The following is a 20,822-nucleotide window of genomic DNA, read 5'->3' as shown; positions in this document are numbered from 1 at the left end:
GTCCTCATAAAGAGACTGAATACGATCTAAGAAATGCAAGGCGAATACAGGAATACCCCTTCACAAGGCTGTATACGCGATGCTTTGCAGTGAACAGATTAGTTTTAAAAGTTACAGAACCTCTTATAGCTCTAACTTCATGAGTCTTTACCCTTTCGACATGTTACGATCTGTTACACAACAGTATGAAAGAACTCTTGTAATCAAAGTCTATACCAGACGATAGAGCGTTTTAGACATAGATAGCACAGGCTTCTTGACCGTGCACCAAAGAGTCATGAATAGACTCTTAACCTCTTTGCTCCTGTCCCGATAAAACTACATCGTTTTAACCGGGTAAAATACTCTTCATAGCCCTTGACAAACCAAATCCGAGAGGATAAAGATCCCGAAAGATTTAGGCCATGGATGAGAAGGACGTCTGTTAATGATCAAGAATCCAGGATGCGAGGCGCCTATGGCTTAACCATTGTGAAGTCCATGTTCTTGCTAAAAGATTGAACTTCACTGGCTCTCAACTATAGTAGACTTATTTAGAAAGTCTCCAAAGTTAGGCCTTAAAAAGAAAACAAGTGTAAAGGCTCGGATCTGTCACTACCGCGAAATTCCAGAAATTAATCCCAAATTCAAGCTGGAGCATCTTGCTGACCCTTCCAAGTCATCTCAAATGACCTGAGAAGATGTATAAGGTCTTTATTTGATAGATGCAATCTTCTGCGTCTGCAGACAACTGTCGTCATACTCCTGTAACCCTTGATGGTCGAGGAGGAAAAAATGTGTTTTCCTTCCAAGGTCTGAGAAGAAACAGACTGCTTGTCTTAGAGTTACCAAATGAAAGAGCCCTTTAGCTCTACACTACTCCATAAAACACCCTAATTGGGTTGTAAGACCTTGAGGCAAAGGTCCCTTGTACAAGCGATAGCCTCAGCTGTCTCCTTCGAACAACCTCTTGATCATAGGGGTTTTCCAAAATACTGGAGGCAGCTAGACCTAAAGCTTGATGGTTTAAAAATAAAGCGTTCATGATCCTGAAACAGGAAAAAACGGATTGATGACATGCTTCCAGCAAACACCCAGCATGGGACCAGTATGGTTCCAGCCTGCTGTATATGCTCATTATGTTGTGAGAGAGAGAGACAAGATCTAGACCTCCCCCCAACACGCATCCATATCAGTCGCAAGAAACCGATATCGAAGCTAGGTCTGCTGAGAAGAAGCATCAACAACATGACCCTCATGCTGTGAAGTTAAGACCTGATCGTGTGTACCAACAAATGTTCAACACACTTAAAGTCAAAGTTTGACGCGAGAAAGCGTTAGCTGTGAGGCGAGAGCGACGCGAAGAAAAGACAAGTCTGTCCATACTGCTGTGAGCCAAAGACTAGACTGTATACGTCTAAGATGCGACTAATGTCGCATGTGCTTGCATCCCCGTAAGGTGCTAGCGTGCTGTATGCGTTCACCTTGTCGAGTGGATACAGCGCTCTGTGTACGTCTCGCCTGCTGTAAATGTACAACGTGCTGCCCGTAGGCAACAGTATCGTGTCCGGTCAGTGGCACACAGGAGCAACTGTTGGTCTATCATGATGCAGAAAAACCTGACTGACCTTATCCAGTATATGTACAGGCTGGCACATGTGTCTAGGTTGCTTAGGATTTCAGGTTGACATGTTTGTCGAGAGATGCTCGCATGTAGCATGCGTCCGCATGAGTGGAGACGCGTATCCCGCAGATCGCGAGGATGGGACAACTAGTTGAAAGGATCAACTTTGACTGTTGGCGTCTGTGACCGCGTGCACGTCTGTGCCGCTACAAGCGTATGCTCTACTGCCTCCCGTAACAAGAGCCTATCTTTGCGAGGAGACGTTGCTGAGCATCGGAGAACTATGCTGTATGATACTAAAGGAAAACCATCCCTTTGATCTATGGTAGTCCTTACTCTTTTAGGAGAAAACATTTTTTTCCCCCCAAGAATCGTAAACGCTAAAAAGAGATGAAATTGACCTCCTTTAGCTCAGACCAACTCTACACTCGTGGGGCAGCTTGTGCGCCACCTCAAACGTGAGCAAAGGCTAGAAGAGATCATCAACCACAGCCCCGTGAGCAACCTGGGAGAGTCCTTATGACTTTCCCAGCGCGCCTTGTGTGTGACTTGAACGTATCCCATGCTATGAGATATCGTTAACAGTAGTCGCTCAACCCCAGAAGAAAGTACTAAACAATTCCTCAAACTGGGGGCGGAGAGGAAGTGTAAACAGAAGCAAACTGAGCACCTCTTCTCTCGAAGAATTATGTGTCTTGCGCGCTTTTGGCGCTTACACGTCACCTTTTTTCAACAGAAAAAACTTCCGGCGAACATCAGTAACTGAGGGATAAGTTACTAGAAAACATACGACTCCTGAAAAGTCTCGGACGTATTGATTGTTGATGACCAAGTCTAGGTTTTGCGACCTTCTAAGAGGGCAAACTCTGTCTTCCCTGACTGTGCTTCAGATTCCAGAGGAAGAGCCAGGATTATATATGATTCTTCTGACTTCCGCTCCTCTCGTGGAAGAAAAAACAAACTCGATTGCTTTTCATTTAAGAATCGCAACACACCTGCTGTGATTGCAAGTTCTGTTCGTGTGCCTACATGACGATTAACTTCCTAGTCTAGAAGACAGGGAGAATGTCGAACGTCATCCGATTGAAGCTCTGCTCGGATTAAATAGACGACGTACGGACCAAGGGTCTGTTCCCTACTTTTCCCAGGGCTGCCAGAAGCTGTTTAGCCCGGCTCCCACTACTGCTTGAAGGGGAGAGCAGTCAGACCCTGCCTTGACTGGGCTTGACTCCTCTTTTCCTTTGCTTCCTTGCCTCTCTCTCTATAGGTTTACCTCGAAAAGGCTGGGCAAAATGAGAATATGATGTCCCCTCCTTAGTTCTACAAGAAGGGAAGGGCGTAGGTAAAACCTTACTGACTGTTTTAGTAACCAAAGTTTGAGTAGCCTTCTGAGCCCAATTTGCAGGCACTTCCTTAACTAAATCCTGCAGAAAAAGAGCCAAAGATATGGGCACAAAAGCAACTCCGATCTCTAACATGGAGTGAAGCCCGCAGAAAGGAAGGAACACAAAGTAGCTCTTTTCTTTATAACTCCTGCAGTAAGTAAAGCAGCTAGCTCGTTAGAATCATCCCTGACTGCCATGTCCATACAAGACATACGTTGGATAAGACTACTTGTGTCCGTGTCCTTCATCTCGGTTACTCTTCTGCTTAAGACTCCCAGTGGCCAGTCAAGTAAATTAAATACCTCAACTCTCTGAACTATCCTTTCAAAAGTTGGTCAAACTCCGACATTGACCACTACAGTCTATTCCTTCTCATGGCCAGGAGACGGGAATAATCTACCAGGTTTGCGGTCTCCCTGTGCAGACGCCGGAACTCCCAAACCCTAGACTTCCCCCATCTCATACCAAACGTTCGACTTAGAAGCGAACTTGGCTGGTGGAAAAGCGAAGCATGTCCTGCCCAGAGCTTTTCTTAAATCCATCCATGCTCTCATTAATTTCAATACTCTTATAAGAGCGGGAAAAGCACCATTTTGTATAGAAGGAAGTTTCCACTGCCTTTGCCTAAGGTAAACTCATAAGGGGGAGATCACGGAGTAACTGGTGTAAAATAGTCTGGAAAAAATTCCGAGAAGACTAGCATATATTTTTTTTTTTTCTTTTTTTTTTAGACCACCGAATGTTGAGGTGGTTTCTCCTCCTTTCTCTCCGAGATATTCTCCAATTGATCCTCGTGAGAGAGAACCTCATCCAGGTCTACTAACAAATCAGAGATTGGCGCTATGCAGGCGCATCAGTGGTAACATGGGCGCGCTTGCGTTGTTCCATATCCACATCCAATTACAGCCACTAGCCTTGGCTTGCTGTCACGATTGATTTCATAATAGAATAAATCTAGCTGGCGCTGGCGCTGGCACTCCACCTCGTCCTGGCGCGCCATGCTCACGTGATATTCGCGCTACCACCGCTGCTCGTGCTGGCGCTCTGCCCACTCATGACTCGACTGGCGTGGGTCGCCACGCTGGCGCTTGGCGCCTGCCTGGCATTGCCGCCGACGCTCAGTGCCTTCATTAATCAACTTCTGAGCCTCGTCACGCTTCCGCTCAGGCTCCACTTGCGCCTCGTGCCTGCCATTTGGCGAACATCATCAAGCTTGAACTGACAATCGGCTGTCTGCTTCTTTTAATAGTTGCTGTGAAACAGAGCTCTGCCGAGACAAATCTACATCGACCTGCCGCTGAACAGTGAAAACTGGGAGACCGTCTGTGTGATATCACGTCGGTCAGGCTCACCGTTAACAGCCGGTTGATAAGACTGTATCATCAACGAGAGCTGTTGTTTGAAACGTAAATACGCAGAACGAATCTAATTTTGTTTTCAGCTTAGCGCCTGAAAAGCGCGTATAATATATGACAACATTAATACCTCGCTCTATATAAAACGAGGATGAGCGTTCTGCGCTCAAGAGGACTTCTGTTCGGGTCTTAAAAGACTGTAGCGCCTGGTTACCCTCTCGATTCCTTTCGTCGTTCGACTTAACTTCTCCCCTTCCGGGAGCTTGAGAGAGGTCTAAGACTAGGATAACGACAGGTCCGAACAGAAGCACTCTCTACTGAATAAAATTCACTGCGTAATTTAACACTAAAAATTTTCATTCTATTCTTTGTTAAAAAGAAAGTTTCACAATTATTTGAAAACTAAAGTATATGTTCTCTCAAACGAAATGAACTCTTAAATTGAGACTTACAATTCTCTCAATCGTTCGAATGGGAATGAAAAGTCACTGAATCCCATATAAATGCAGCGAAAAATTAAATATTAAACATTAAATATTACCTTAATAGGTATAATATTTATAAAATAAAATAAACCCTTAAATTAGGGAATTCCAATAAGAGATGAATCATCACTCGTATTTATTGGAACATTTACACTTAATATACGAACAAACTTAGTATTCCACTAAGGAAACAACGATACATAAAATCGTGCTCTACATCGATTCGTATAAACATTAAGTGAAATTTAACTTCCTTTAATCTCTGACTAAGGAAAAATACTGACAGGATCAATTAATTTCAAAATAAAATGTTCCTTTTGAATAGTACAACTAAAAAACTTGAGAAGTAAGAAGAAAGTACTATTCATAAAAATATCTACGAAATATTGTACTATCGTAACAATACTGATAAATGCGTAACAACTGAACGCTAGTTAATCTTTGCAAACAGATTGAAGATTACCTCAAGAAAACTATTAAAAGGATAAAATTTTCTTAGATTAATAATACTTTAATTAAATTTATAACTTAATATTTCAAAAGAAAGTATTCACTTACAATTCTTTGTAAAAGCAAGTCGGACTTATAGCCTACGACATAAGGCTGTGACGTCATTAATGGACGAGATGTTTACCTTTCGTCCTATGCTTTTGTGAGGTTTAAAATAGGTTGAAAAACCTTTTAATCTTACCTTCCAAGTTATAAATACATGATCACAGTTCAAGTAAGACAAAAAGCGAAAGCCTAAACTCAAAAAACGTTAATACATCACCAAATAACGTCCAAACAGAGTAAAAAGCTAGAGAGAATTTCCAATAGAACCGACGGCCATGCCGGCAGGGAAAAATCTGAAGAGGTTGGGTATAGTTCTACCTGTTGTACCGTGAGGGCACTAGTGTACACCTGGCATATCTGCGATAGCTGCGTGAGATTTTGGAAATTTCCTGCCGAGGCATCAGGGACGCTAGCCATTCTTATATAACCAGCGGGTAAGTTTTATATTTAAAATAAAGTTTTATTTGCTGAATGTAATACGTATTGACAAACAATGACATTTACTTATAGTATATAAGAAATAAAGAGTACTGAGAGCTACTTGTGTTACAGAAGTTACCAGCTCACTCACTGCTATTGAGCTTTACGTTATCTGACATAGTTAAAAAATAGGAAAGTCATGAGTGATGAATATTCTTGTGCAATGTGGGGTTGAAAGGGTCAACTTCAGCTAATTTTCAGACAAATCTTCAGTGATGGTTTCAACTATCCATTTTTTTTTTTTGTCTGAAAGACATTTTTCAGTGGATATCAGGTTAACATACTGTAATGGATTTTGAGCGAAGTGAAAAATCTATTTTTGGGTGAAAGAGCCATGTCGTCCTGATGGAAGTTCCTTCATTAGTAGCTTCCTAAGTTATATGTGACTACTGTACAGTGATATATTCCAGAAAATTTACCGAAGGTACCCAGAATTCTAACTCCTGGAGCGAGTATCCCTTAAATTTCTCCAAGGGATATCGCGTAAGGACATATCTTGACACATCTCATAGCTATTACACCCCGAATAGCCTTTCACTTCGAGAAGGAAAGTGGCAAGAAAAATAGGAGAGTCGTTAAAGAGGTAAACAACTCGACTCTCCTAACGTACTGTAAATAGTTCGGCCAACCGCCACCGCACGGCGCCACCAAACCATTCTCCGTAGCTTTGTAAGTATTACAGATACAGTACCAAAGGGAGGGATTAACATCCTTTTACCAAAGGAAGGTGGGTCCATCAGGACGACATGGCTCTTTCACCCAAAAATAGATTTTTCACTTCGCTCAAAATCCGTTTTTTGGGCTTAGGCCATGTCGTGCTGATGGAAGTTTACCAGAGCATTAATGTATCTGTGGATTTAATAGTGCCGTTATCTCGAATTAACTATTTCCTAAACGGTCATAAAGACCAAGGACACTTGATGTTACCGTAATACATCAACCAACTGAGCATACCATACGCCAGCTCTTCCTGCCTCCTACAGGGAAAAAAGTCTGTATAGACTCTAGGAAAAAACCCGAAATTGTGAGTTCAAGGAACAATAAGCAAGCAGAAGTATATCGTGTCGTATATGCGTAAAGCATAGTTTGTACTAAAGTGCTGAATAGAGTACTGTACCTCCCAGGTCTGGATCAGGCAGACAAGTTTATGTTCACGTAGGAATCATAATACAGTAAACAAACATAGCACAACCAAACTTACCTGTTTGCATGGTAAGGGAAACTTTGTCCCACAAGGTCCATAAGAGGATCAAGGATACTCTGAATATAATCTAATAATCTTAAGGCGAGAGAGACGCAAAGATTCCTTCTATAGTTTATTTACAAGAAACACAGAAGTTATGATTAAATAATATATTTATGCTAAACATAGACATAAGAAGCATAACAGTAATAACAAAAATAAATAAGTTTAATCTGAAAGGGAAACATTGCCACTCCATGAAATTAGGAAATTTCATTATATATGTTATTACTAAAAAACATTATGCATAAACATGCTGGCACTCATGTCAAAATATTATGCTTAAGGTCACTTAACTATGGAAGACAGTTTATAATGTTCATATCAACACTAAAATATCATGATATACCTAAGTCTATCATGCACACCCTTCACTAACAGTCCCAATTAGTGTACTGTCCTTCGCAGTAATCAAGCTGCAGGCTTTATTACACTGCCTGCAGCCATCACATGAAATTTGTGCCTAAAAAATACTCTGGAAGACTTCCAACCAGTATAAGCATGCAGGTTATCAAACGACATAGTCTGAAAGAAGTTTAGAGATGAGGCAACCTTTCTCGGATCATGACCTGCGGGTGTACTATCAGGATCCGCTCTGCGAATAAAGTAAGTGATTTTCGCCCTTATCTGTTTCAAAGATAACGTCGAACCAGAAGTCTCTCCCCTAAAAAGCTGACCTCCTTTAAAGTCTGAAGTTCTACGAAGATAGACCTTTAAGCATTCCACAGGGCAGAGGGATGCTTCTTCCTTCAGAGAGCAGATTCTCCAGGGACCCCATCTCTTAGTGGGTAGCTCATTCTTAGCGAGAAACGTCGGATCCGGAAAGAGATTCATTTCTCCATTCGGTGTACAGTAAACTGAATGTGGCCATCATCCCTCGAGAGGGCCACTATTTCGCTAACTCTGGCTCCTGAGACTAGTGCAAATAAAAATATCACTTTCTGAGTCAAGTCTTTCAGCGAGCAATCTTCATTCTTCAAGGTCGAGGCCAGATGAAGAACCTTATCCAAAGACCATGAAATAGGCTTTGGAGGGGCTGCAGGCCAAAGTTTTGTGCAGGCTTTCGGAATCTTGTTGAAGATTTCACTGGAAAAATCCACTTGGAAGGCATATAGAATCGATCTAGCTAAGGCAGATTTACACGTCGTGATCGTGTTAGCCGCTAATCCTCGTCCGTGAAGATGGATGAAGAAGGACAAGCAGAAATCCATAGAAATCTCTTGAGGTTTATTCGCCTTAACAAAGGCCACCCATTTCTTCCAGGAAGATTCGTATTGTCTTCTTGTTGACTTTGACTTGTATTCCTCTAAGAAATTAATACTGTCTGCAGAAATCCCGAACCTTTTCTTGACCGCTAAGGCGAGAAAATCATGAGATGAAGGTTCTGGGTTTTCTCTGATGAAGCGTAGACAGTCGAATTCTGTACTAGCTGAGTCAGAACTGGTTCCGGTAACGGGATCAGCTTCAGGCGCAGTTCTGTTATCAACGGAAACCAGACACTGCCTGCCCACTTGTGGGCCACTATCGCTGCCCTCCCCCCGAAAGGATCTCAATTTGTCGAGGGCTTTCAACAACAGATTGGTTGGTGGGAACAGGTAAATCATGGACCATCTGTTCCTATCTAGGGACATCGCGTCCGTTGCTTCCGCTAGAGGATCCTCGTATGGGGCTACGTACCGGGCCAACTTCTTGTTGTCGCTCGTTGCGAAGAGATCTACCTGCAATCCTGGGACTTTGCTCAATATGAAGGAGAATGATCCTGCGTCTAGGGACCATTCGGACTCTATCGGGTTGAACCTCGATAGAGCGTCCGCCGTCACATTGCGGAATCCTTGAAGGTGGACTGCTGATAAGTGCCATTTCATCTTCTTAGACAGATGAAAAATGGCTAGTATCACGTGATTTAACTGGGGTGACCTCGAACCTTGTCGATTTATGCATCTCATAACCACTTCGCTGTCTAGGATCAGACGAACGTGGATTGAGTGGCGAAGTTTCAGTTTCTTCAGGGAAAGAAACACTGCCATGGCTTCCAGATAGTTGATGTGGAAGGTTTTGAAGAGGGGAGACCAAGTTCCTTGCACTTTCCGAGGATGAGAATGACCCCCCATCCTTCCTTTGAGGCATCCGTGTGAACGGTGACTGCAGGAGGAGGTGGTTGCAAGGATACCTTTCTTCTTAAATTCTTCGCTTCCGACCATGGCTTGAGAATCGATCACAGACGATTTGGTAAAGGTCTTTGTAGATATCTTCGATCGTTGTAAGCGTATTTTCTCCAGATCCCTGATGCATCTTTTAATTGTGCTCTCAAAAGTGGGTCCGTCAAAGAGGCAAACTGGAGAGACCCCAACACTCTCTCCTGTTGTCTTCTTGATATCCTTAGGGATTGAAGAAGACTTTTGACGGCCCTTGCTATCTCCTTTCTCTTTGCTTTTGGCAAAGAGAGGCAGTGTGACTGTAAGTCCCAGTGGATTCCTAGCCACTGGAACTTTAGAGCTGGAGACAGCCAAGACTTCTTCAGGTTTATCTTGAATCCTGGGTACTCTAGGAATTGGATCACTTTTCCGGAGGCTTGCACGCATTCTTCCTTGGATGCTGCCCACACCAGCCAGTCGTCCAGGTAGGCCATCACCTGAACACCCTTGAGGCGTAGTTGTCGAATAACTCCATTCGCAAGCTTTGTGAATATTCTCGGTGCAATGATCAGACCGAAGGGCATGGCTCTGAAAACATATTTTCTTTTCTGGAGCTTGAACCCTAGGTAGGGAGAAACCTGACGGTTGATTGGTACATGCCAGTACGCATCCGTCATGTCTATGGAGACTGTGTATGCCCTTTTGGGGAAAAGGGTCCTTATGTGCTGAAGCGTCAGCATTCTGAACTTGTAGTTCACAATGAACTTGTTGAGTGGTGATAAGTCCAGAATGACTCTGAGCTTTTTCGAATCCTTCTTCGGAACACAGAATAGTCTTCCTTGGAATTTGATGGACTTTCCTTTCCTTATGACTCTCTTATCCAGTAGTTCTTGAAAGTATTCTTCCAGAACTGGGGTTGATGGTTGGAAGAATTGAGGAAAGCTTGGTGGAGTTGAGTTCCAACCCCACCCCAGTCCTTTCTTGATCAGGCTGTGGGCCCAAGGATCGAAGGCCCACCGATCCTGAAAATGGAGAAGTCTCCCTCCTACCGGCAGCATCTCATTTTGAGTGCTGGTTGGAGGATTTTCCTCCTTGGCCACGACCACCTTTGTTGCCTCTTCCTTTGAAGGGGCATCTCGAGGCGCCCCAAAAGGAGCCTCGAAACTTTGGCTTAGAAGAAGCCGATTGCCTTTCAAAAGCTGGGGTGAAAACTGGCGACTGAGACGCCAGTGTTTGGGGCACCAGTTGAAAGGTGGTGGTGGGTTGTGCCACCGTCTGGGACACCGTGGCCACGGGAAGCTGTTGCTGTCTTGGCCGAGAGGGCAAACGAGGCCGCTTTGACTTGTTCTTCGGCTGGGGACCCCCATCAGCGGAAGATTTTCTCTTTGAGGACAAGCCCCATTTGGAGAGGAGATTCCTATTCTCCGAAGCAGCCTTATCTACGACCTCCTTGACCACATCACTAGGAAAGAGGTCTTTTCCCCAGATATTAGAAGCTATCAGCTTCCTAGGTTCGTGTTTTACCGAAGCGGAAGCAAACACGAACTCTCTACAGGCCGTCCTGGCTCTGATAAAGTTGTACAGGTCTTTAGTCACTGTACCTAAGTGAGCTTTGGCAAAGACCATATACATATCTGGGCTATCAGGAATGATAGCCATCGTTTCTAGCCCTGTTTGTAGAGACATGGATGCAGCCAAGCGTTCCTTGGTCTCGTGTTCTCTCTTCAGGAGAAACTCTGACAGCTTTGGGAGGTCCTCGTTGAACTGACGTCCAGCGATATCGGCCTCCAGCTTCCCGACTGAGAAGGTAACATGAACGTCCTTCCAGTCTTTGTCATCTGAAGGGAAAGCAAGGGATAAAGGCTTGCTTTCTTCTAGCGTGGGACAGGGTTTTCCTGCCCTTACGGCCTTCAGAGCCGCTTTAAACCCTTTGTCCATAAAGGGAAAACCACGTTGAGGGTCATCAATGAACGACGGATGTTTCTTGCTTAAGGCCGGCACCTTTGAGCTAGTGAATGCCCTCTCTTTTAATTTCTATGTAAGCAACGCTTGCGCCTTAGCGAGCTCAAGGACAATTACTTCCTTGGGCTCTGTCTCTTCTTTTGATGCCGGTTCAGTTCTGAGCCGGACATAACAATCCGGGTAGGATGCTCTGCTGGGCCAGAATTCAACTTCTTCTACTGGTACGGTACCCAGTTTCTCCGAGAGGAAAATCTTGCCTGCTGACATAGGCATGTGTTCCGTGTACCTCCATGGGTTAATGTCGGAAAACACAGGAAGGTCCTTAACATTTAGCTTCTTTGGGGCTAAACGCGAAGAAACTAGCTGCTCTATTTCTGACCGGAAAGTAGTCTCTTTCTCGGTAGACCTCTTCAGTAAGTCGTGTACCATCGACATAAGGGATTGGAGAGTACTCGTAATTGCCTCTAATTGAGGCGGTTGTGAAGAGGTTGAGGGTGTTGGTTCAGCCGTAGCCGCTGAAGAAACGGAAACCGCTTCAACGTTCTCCACATCACTAATAGGAGGAACCACTGCCTCCTGTTCGAGCTCATCCACGTGGAGATTTTTCTAGGTCTCCTCGGAGACGACAGACATATTGTCGTCCAGGTGGATACTTTCCAAAGTATCCGCAACGTCAGGTTCTCTAGGCTTCTGAACCTGAATCTGCACCAAGGGGATTGAAGGTTTGGTCTGGGGAATGATGGAATCGTCACGAGCTCCGGGGAAGAGAGAGTCCCTCATCCTAACATTAGGAAGGTATGGGCCCGATGTGTTCTTCTGAAAACCTCTTACCCATTTACGCAGCTTAGCCCTAGCTGCATCCCTAGACTCCGTAGACTTTTGTTCATCAAAAGCCTCCTTAACCAACTTTTCACACACAGTACATACCTCTGGGTCCCAGTACTTGAGGGCCCCTTTGGTGACAGAACAGCGGGCGTGAGACCTACACACGCCATGTCCGTAGAAGTCCTTGCTGCGGACTCTACAAAAGTTGTTCCCGCACTCGGGATGCTCCTCCTGTAAAGAAAAGAAAAGCAAATGAGTTTTCAGTGAAATCTTCAGATTTCAACATAAGTTATTATATTTAGCTTGGATAGGGTAAGCTATAGTGTAGGAAAGACACCCACATGTGTTTCCCATCCAGCCATTTGCTATGACCTCCTCCCATATTGAACTAGGAAATTCATAAAGAATTAAATAACAGAGGGAATATCTTCTTGACACTTCCTCTTAAAATGTTCAATATAGTGGATAATTTTAATGGACATAACCATTAATATACACAGTCCCCAACTAACGAACACAATAGGGACCGAGAGTCTGTTCGTAATGCGGATTGTTCGTAAGTCGTTAGTGTTAAATTTTGGTCTAGGGTAAGCGTAACCTAACTCAGATGTCTACGATTTTCAGCCGTAGAAGTCAACAAATAGCCCCATTTCATATAAAATAGGTTATTACAAATATTTTACTTTATCATATTACAGTAGTCTGTATACTGTAATACTGTAAAGTTCAGTACAGTATGTTGTTGTTAGTCGTGGCGATCAATTTCTCACGAAACAAAAACACGGCATTCGATTACAACAGCTGATTCATTCTCTCTCTCTCTCTCTCTCTCTCTCTCTCTCTCTCTCTCTCTCTCTCTCTCTCTCTCTCTCTCTCTCTCTCTCTCTCCGTGTTATACAATACTTACATATAGATGAAGAAACTAAAATTAGTTTTCTTAGTGTCAATTAAATACGAAACGAAAAAATTATGCAGAGTTTACATCCATTTCAATCGTAGCTAAAAATACGGTATCCGATTTCATCAGCAAACCACTATTTTTTAGGGAAACATCATTTTATTCTAGAAAATTGCTACTCTTTAAATAGTTAATTGCACATTAAGAAAGCGTGTACTTTTGTTTTTAAATTTTGGGTGTGTTTTAAAAATAGAGTATTGTTGACTTCTTTTTGTTTTACTTTTGGCTGTGATCAGATCAGCTGACGTCTAGCTGCCGCTCTTGAGAGCGTACGAATACACTAACAAAGTATCGTTTATACCATTTCTTAACTTATTTAAACCGTCTATACAGTTGATATTACATAAGCACCAATGTGTTATAACCTATCAATTTTTTTTGTTTCTTACATTTAAACCAACACACACACACACACTCTCTCTCTCTCTCTCTCTCTCTCTCTCTCTCTCTCTCTCTCTCTCTCTCTCTCTCTCTCTGTGGGCTACTTTTCACTACCTCCCATTCCTTACCTCTCTCTTATCTCTCTAACAAATGATATCTTTGTTGCTCCTCAAAGTTTCATTTATATTGAAAATCAATCATGATTCAATTTTCCTTACTTTCTCCAATCTCGCACCATCTGTCACATCGAACATTATAGCGGTAACTTAATTGTTCGGGCTAGTACTTGCTTCTTCTCATACTTTTTATTTTAGATGGTTTCATAAGTGAGGGGGGTACAAGTTGACTTATAATTGAAGTTAGGAAAAGTATTTTGGATACGGAATGGACAATCATCTTAAGTAACAGTTTAGAATTATCGTAAATTATCATTCTGTCATTAGCGGCGGTTTGTTATTGATGATTAAACGCCCCCCCCCCAAAAAAAAAAATAGTTTTCCTACTTTGCTACGTATGTAGGATTTTATATAGATACGGTAAATAATATTTGTAATAGCATATTTACTAAAAGCTTTTAATACCATTATTTATCACTTTCAACATGCACGTTTAATGCCTTCGTTTGTTTATTATGATGGAAGGTTTCCGTTTTGGAAGTCCTAAGAAAAATTAAGTAGAACATTGGTAATAACAAAATCAACATATAGTCAATACAAGTCGGGAGTGGCGCTAATTTCAAAATTTAAACTTGCGATGAAATCTACGGATGTTTACGAACATGTTTGGACTTCCGTCAATTTGTGTTCGTATATCCGGATGTTCGTAACACGGATGTTCGTATCTTGGGGAGCGTCTGTAGAAGAGAATCAACTTTCTATGTGATGGTCTCACAACTGCTCAAGAACCACTTGCAGGTTGGAAAAAATTCTATATTTTTTCAGGGTACAACAGTTGCCGGTGGTAGTATGCCGTCAGTATTGCCGGCCCCGCCGATACTGCCAGCCCCGCCGACACTGCCAGCCCCGCCGACACTGCCGGCCCCGCCGACACTACCGCCCCCGCCGACACTGCCGGCCCCGCCGACACTGCCGGCCCCGCCGACACTGCCGGCCCCGCCGACACTGCCGGCCCCGCCGACACTGCCGGCCCCGCCGACACTGCCGGCATGTAGGGCTAGCTGGCATATGCCGGCAGGCCGGCGTCTGCCGGGTCCGCCGGCAACTGCCGGCTAATAAAAGATGGATTTAGTGTCGGTCTTGCCGACACTGTCGGCATGTTGGGCTAGCCAGCATATACCAGCAGGCCGGCATCTGCCGGGCCTGCCGGCAACTGCCGGCTGTTAAATATAAAATTATGGATGGAAGGCATAGGCCAGCTGCCGACAAGCTACTCAGTTGCCGGCAGACAGGCCTACAAAAAACTCACCAACGGCCATCGATCAACGGTGTCCAAGGTAAGGGATTACAGCGAACTGTTAGCCTAACCATCCAAAATTGTCGGCAGAATTAACTGCCGACGGTAGCCCATGATAAACGGAAAAAGGGAAAGATAAGGATAGAAGACGGCAAAGGATCAGCTATGTCGTCCACATCCTGAAAGAGTGTGCCAGTGGAAGAGGGAAATAAATTCGGGCTTCCACTCAACCATATCCCATCTTAAGGCATATGGAAGACAGTCCAAGGGAGGACTCTAAGGTACACTCAAAGATATGAAGTTATCTGTCAGTGACCTAACTAGTCACAGACAGAAAAACTCATGACAAGTCTACAGACGTCCACAGGAGCCTATGTAGAACCACGGCCATAAGGGTGTTGGATCACTCAACACAAAATAGATAGCGGGGAAGGGGTGAATAGTCCATAAGTAAAGTAATACCCTAAGGCATTACCTAACCTGAAGGATTCTGTCCTCATAGTAACCTCAAATATGGGAAGTCAATTCCCCAGGTTGGGTTAGGCAATGAGAGAACATCCGAAAACGAACTCAAGAGAACAGAATCTCGTACCAGGGATCAAAACATGGAAGAAACCTATCTTCCAGTTAAGAACCCCTAATACAGGACTGTCTGCTAGACCCATAAAGAGGAAATTGTAAAACAATAACCTCTACAAGATCTAGGGAGGCTAGCTTCCTGAACAGCAACTAGCCCTACTGGAATACCGACAAGCTACTCAGTTGCCGGTATAAATCCAGGTAGCCAGATGCCTAACACAGACTTACTCTGATGTCCCGTCCCCAACTCCAAACTCAATGCTGACAAGCTACTCAGTTGCCAGCTCAGAGAAAAGGAGAGGGAAACGAAACGCCCCAGAAAATTTACCCAACCACAGGTTACGGTAAATAACTGAGGATAGCCTAGGCTAATCAGAGGGAAAGGGAATTACTCTTAATTCTCATAGAGAAAATATTGACTTAAAGGGGTATATGAGATATCTATCTCCCCCTCAAAAGACAATATAAGAGTAATGGGGGCATATAAAGTATACTAAAGCACTAAAGCTATTAAGCTAAAAAGCTTAGAGAAACGTTCTACGTAACTCTAGTATACTAGTATGGAAGAGGAAAATAAACAGTAATATCTTAATTGTATAAAATATTGCCTGAGCTTCAATAAAACTTTACCAGGAAGGTTATATCATGCATGAGGTGTGAGGGTGCCTAGGCTAGAAGCCTAGCACTCGAGAGGCTCGAATTAATAGCCAAATTCACGACAACAATGACATAATATAAAAATCCCTAGCTAAAATACTAAATAGCTAAAGTTATTAAAGCAAATAAGCCGGGAATATCGTTCTTGCTAACTAAATGAACAAAAGAACGATTACGTACATGACGCCATCCGGCTGGCAGCAGCTCGTTACGTTAATTACGATATCAATGGAAAAGCAAAACTGGCAAGAGCTTACATTTACACAATTAAAAGATATTACTTAACTTTCCAGATGCTGATGAAGCAAGGGAATCCATAACAGCATGAAAAAAAGCTTCGAAAATAGCGAGATAACACAGGGAAATACTGGCCACCAAAGCTACAAACGAAAGAATGGTTTGGTGGCGCCGTGCGGTGGCGGTTGGCCGAACTATTTACAGTACGTTAGGAGAGTCGAGTTGTTTACCTTTTTAACGACTCTCCTATTTTTCTTGCCACTTTCCCTCTCGAAGTGAAAGGCTATTCGGGGTATAATAGCTATGAGATGTGTCAAGATACGTCCTTACGCAATATCCCTTGGAGAAATTTAAGGGATACTCGCTCCATGAGTTAGAATTCTGGGTACCTTCGGTAAATTCTCTGGGATATATCACTGTAGTCACATATAACTTAGGAAGCTACTAATGAAGGAACTTCCATCAGGACGACATGGCTCTTTCACCCAAAAATAAATTTTTCACTTCGCTCAAAATCCGTTTCATTAGTAAGTAAAACGAATATAGCATGATAACGGAACTATACATGTAACCTGTACAGAGATTATCTTTCTTTCTCGGAAAGCAAGAAAGGATAAGTGCCACTCTCAAATTGAAGAAATTTTATAAAACAAATTCTCTTCATAATTCCTGTACTGGTTACTTTTATCGGCACTGTGTACTACGTACACCGCCACTAGTGCCGTCTGTATAATTCCACACCTGGGATTTTGAACAGAGCTAGTGTCACCATGGTAACACTTAATCAAAGGAGGTCACACCCTAAGAGGGATGACCCCTTCTCCCTTTAATTGACAGTCCCAGTCAATTAGCTGTTCATCGTAGAATTAGACGGCGGGTTAAGTACTCTACCCGATGTTACCACATACTGCTTCAGACCATGGACTTGCTTAGCATAGTGTTTGTAGAACACTCTGGATGATTCTCACCCAGTATATGTGCGAGGACATTTGAAGTCACAAACCATTGACTGTTTATAACAGTAATTAGGGGGCAGGTTTTAATACACTACCTGCCGCCACTACATAGTGTTTCAGGTCATGTACCTGTTTCGCATAGTGTTTGTGAAACACTCTGGAGGATTTCCATCCAGTGTATGAACGAAGACGCTCAAAGTCCATATACTGAAAGAAGTTCAGTGATGAAGCAATCTTTCTCGGATCATGACCTGCGGGAGTACTGTCAGGATCCGCTCTACTAATAAAGTAGGTGAGCTTCGCCCTCAGTTGTTTTAGGGATAAGTTTGATCCAGAGGTTTCTCCTTTAAAGAGCTGTCCTCCCCTGAAGTCTGAAGTTCTACGAAGATAGACCTTTAGACACTCTAACGGACGTAGAGAGACATCTTCCTTCAGAGGGCAGATTCTCCAGGGACCCCACCTTTTAGTGGGTAGCTCATTCTTAGTGAGAAAGGATGGATCAGGGAAGAGATTCAGTTCTCCTGTTTTTGAGAACTGAATGTGGCCCTCATCCCTAGAAAAGGCCACTATTTCATTAACTCTAGCCCCTGAGCCTATAGCGAACAGAAAAATAACCTTTTGGGTTAGATCCTTAAGCGAAAATTCTTCATTGTTAAAGGGTGAGGCATAATGTAGGACTTTGTCCAAAGACCAGGAGATGGACTTTGGTGGTGCAGCAGGCCTAAGCCTCGCACATGCCTTCGGGATCTTATTAAAGATCTCATTCGCCAAGTCTACTTGAAAGGCATATAGAAGAGGTCTAGTCAAGGCTGACTTGCACGTAGTTATCGTGTTGGCCGCCAAACCCTGGTTATGAAGATGGATAAAGAAGGACATGCAGAAGTTCATTGAAATCTCTCTCGGTCCTTTTGCTTTTACGAAAGCAACCCACTTTTTCCACGATGACTCATATTGTCTTCTAGTTCACTTAGACTTGTATTCTTTTAAGAATTCTATATTGCCTTTTGAGATCCAAAATCTTTTCTTAACCGCTAGGGCAAGAAAATCATGCAATGAAGGGTTTGGGTTCTCTGTAATAAATCGAAGGCAATTAATCTCTGAACCTTCTGGAGTTGTCCCGGGTTCAGAATAAAGGACAGCCTCAGCCTCTGTTCCTTCCTCAAGGAGGATAGATTGCTCTTGGGCTACCTGGGAGCCAACAGAGCTACTCCCACCTGGAAGGATCTCAGCATGTTGAGGACTCTCAGCAGGTGATTGGACGGGATGAACTGGAAATCCTAAGTCTATCCCTTCCATTTCAGAGACATGATATCTATCATTTAAATTAGAGGATCCTCGTATAGGGCTACATATCAAGGTAGTTCCTTGACGCCGCTCGTAATGAAGAGGTCGGATTGCAGTTCGGGGACTTGTTCCCATCTGGGAGAGAATAGGTCTGCGTCCGTGGACCATTCTAACTCTATCGGCCTGAGCCTGAGTAGAGCATCCACTGTCACATTGCGGATTGGTTGTATGTGAACTGCTGACAGGTGCCATCCCTTTAGGTAAGGGATGGCTAACTACACCTAGACTGTATGAGACGTTCCTTAGCATCGTCGAATGCAGCGTCTCGTTATCGCTTCGGAGTCCCTGATCAGCCGTAGACAATCTGATCTGCTTGGAGAGAGTTTCCCTACTCATGACTGGACCAACATGGTCTTGGGATTTTCGGGCTTTGACCTTTGTTAGGGAAGCGATTAAGGAAGGACCGCTATCAGTCTTTTTAGGCCTCTTCGAGCGTTTGATGCTTGTTTTCTCCAGGCTCCCAGCGCATCTTGCAGCAGTGCTCTTAGCACAGGGCCTGCCTCTATTGCAAACTGGAGAGAGAACAGGGTTCCTCCCTGTTCTCGTTTTGGGAATCTGACTGATTACCGGAGTCTCTTGACAGACCTTGCCATCTCCTTTTACCTTCCCAAAGGAAAGGAGAGTTGGAGTGACAACAGGCTTCAATGGCTTTTCAGTCATTGAAACCTTTGAGCCAGAGAGAATTGAGACTTCTTGAAGTTTATCTTTCATCCAGGATGTTCCGGGGACCGGATCATTTCTTCGGATGTTCATAGACCAGCCACCTTGGGTGCTGCCCACCCCAGCCTCTTGTCCAGGAACATTGTTGCCAGAACCTTTCTTAGGCTTAAATGTTGCATGACTGTGTCTGCCAATTTTATGAAGGCAGCTAGGACTCTGTCTAGTCTGACGAGTATCTTTCCTAGGAAGTGCGTTACTTTGTGTAACTTGAGTCCTAGATAGGAGGGGAAAGGGTGATTGACTGGAAGTTGCCGATAGATGACTTTCGGGTCTGGTAAGACTATAGGCACCCTTTTTTGCAGCAGGGTCATTATGTTCAGGAGGATAAACATCCTGAACTCGTTGTTTTATTTGGACTTGTTGAGTGGCGATTAGTCCTGAATGACTCTGAATTTTCTTGAGTCCTTCTCGTAAACACACAACGGCTTTCCCTGGAATTCGGTGGACTAAAGTTTCCTTACCACCTGTATGCTCTAGAGCTCTCAGGTAAACTCCTCCAAGAGGGTTTTGGATTATCGGAGGAGTTGAGGAAATGGTGGTAGAGATATCTCCACCTCTCATCTTAGTCCCATCTTGATTAGGCCATGGACCCAAGGATCAAAGGTCCAGCAATCTTAAAGGAATCTCCCTCCTACTAGAAGCATTTCTATGCTTCGACTGATCAGTAGGAATATCTTTTCGACCATCTGTCTATGACATCTCGGCCACTACAACTGTGGATTGTTGTTGAACCGCTCGAAATGGATTTCCAGACCTCTCCATCTTCCTTTTAGGTTGGGGACCCACAACCTTAGAAGATTCTCTTTTTGAAAGGATGCCCCACTTTTGGAGAAGTCCTACTTTCTCCGTGGAGGCGTTCTTAATCACTTTCTTGACTACCTCGTCTGGAAAGAGGTCTTTACCCCAGATGTTAGAAGATATTAGCTTTCTTGTATCGTGTTTCGCTGTTGCATTAGCTAACACAAACTCCCTACATGTTCTTCTAGCCTTTATAAAGGCATAAAGGTCTTTTACCAAAGTAGCCATATGTATTTTGGCTAAGACCTGGAGCATGTCTGGGGTATCTTGATGAGCCGAACAGAACTCTATGTAGTTCTGTAGAGATAAGGAGGCTGCAAGTCTCTCCTTTGTTTCTTGTTCATCCTGTAAGAGAAACTCAGATAATTTTTGAAGATTTTCCTTAAATTGTCGACTGGCGACATCCGCCTCAAGTCTTCCTACTAAAAAGGTGAAATGGGCCTCCTTCCAGTTCTTCTCCTGTCTGGGAAATGTTAGTGACAGAGGCTCGCACTCCTTGAGTGTAGGACACGGTTTACCTGTCTCTATTGCCTCACTGACATATTTGAAAGCCTTCTCCGTAAAGGAGAATGAAATTGAAACAGGAGCAAGAAAGGAAGAGTGCTTGTTACCTGGTGTGGTTACCTTCGACACCAAGTAACCCGCCTTTTCTATGCTGCTTGATAGGATAGCCTGTGCTTTATCATTGTCGAGAATCATAACCTCCTTTGATTCCGTTCCTTTTCCTGATGTTGGTTCATCCTTCAGTCTA

The 20,822-nt window shown here is 43.6% G+C and overlaps 1 protein-coding gene across 2 annotated transcripts in view; it reads right to left on the bottom strand.

Moving 5' to 3' along the window:
* The window catches only part of Tcs4 (Threonyl-carbamoyl synthesis 4), a 101,162-nt gene that overhangs the window by 54,194 nt on the left and 26,146 nt on the right, over window positions 1–20,822 (bottom strand). The gene's annotated exons all lie outside the window — the stretch shown is intronic.

Source organism: Palaemon carinicauda, chromosome 37 (genome assembly GCF_036898095.1).
Source record: "Palaemon carinicauda isolate YSFRI2023 chromosome 37, ASM3689809v2, whole genome shotgun sequence".
Lineage (NCBI taxonomy): Eukaryota > Metazoa > Arthropoda > Malacostraca > Decapoda > Palaemonidae > Palaemon > Palaemon carinicauda.
The sequence above is the reverse complement of the archived record's forward strand: the minus strand, read 5'-3'. Positions and strand labels throughout refer to the sequence as shown.